A 691-nucleotide genomic window follows, 5' to 3' on the forward strand; every position below is an offset into this window, starting at 1 on the left:
CATCTATTTTTAAAAGTTACCTTTCTCACTGGGCAACAAGTCAAAAGTGAAAGTCCCTGGCCACTTGAAGAACCTGGGAAGCTCCCCGTCTCCCAACAGGAGATGGCATATTAAAAAAAAAAAAAAAAAAAAAATGGAGTAGCTTACCCCTCTGTTTTCATTTCTCCTGTCCCTGGTAATTGGTTGAGTGAAAACCAGGAAAAAGAATAGATTTTCTGGAGACTCAGAATCCTATTGAATATATTTGAAAGATGAAAACAGTAGGAACATTTTTTATAGATCCCAACGAGTGAAATAAGATGTATTAATAAAATACACCAATGCTAAAGCTATTTCCTTGATACAATACTGGGCTGGGGATATAGCTCAGTTGGTAGAGCGCTTGCCTCGCATGCACAAGGCCCTGGGTTCAATCCCCAGCAACAACAACAAAAAGATATAGCTTGGTAAAATACCATTATTCCTAAATGGCAACATCAAATGGAGAAAGAATGCAGAGAATTATAGACAATAGTCAGAAGGTAGTGAAAGACAATACACAAATACCTAAGTACCTAAATATTTGAGAATACTTTAAAATATGAAAATCTCACCTCATGAAGTTGTGTTTATTTAATAGAATAGTTATCACGCATAATTTTTTTAAAAAAGTATTTTATTATTTGCTACCATCTGGAATATAAAGAGCAAT

At 34.6% G+C, this 691-nt stretch overlaps 1 non-coding gene across 1 annotated transcript; it reads left to right on the plus strand.

Annotated features, from left to right (window-relative positions):
- Nucleotides 1-358: 358 nt before the first annotated feature.
- Trnaa-cgc (transfer RNA alanine (anticodon CGC)) lies at nucleotides 359-428 on the plus strand. The gene has a single exon. It is a non-coding gene; the product is annotated as a tRNA-Ala (tRNA).
- The last annotated feature ends 263 nt before the right edge of the window (nucleotides 429-691 follow it).

This window comes from Callospermophilus lateralis, chromosome 4 (assembly GCF_048772815.1).
Source record: "Callospermophilus lateralis isolate mCalLat2 chromosome 4, mCalLat2.hap1, whole genome shotgun sequence".
Lineage (NCBI taxonomy): Eukaryota > Metazoa > Chordata > Mammalia > Rodentia > Sciuridae > Callospermophilus > Callospermophilus lateralis.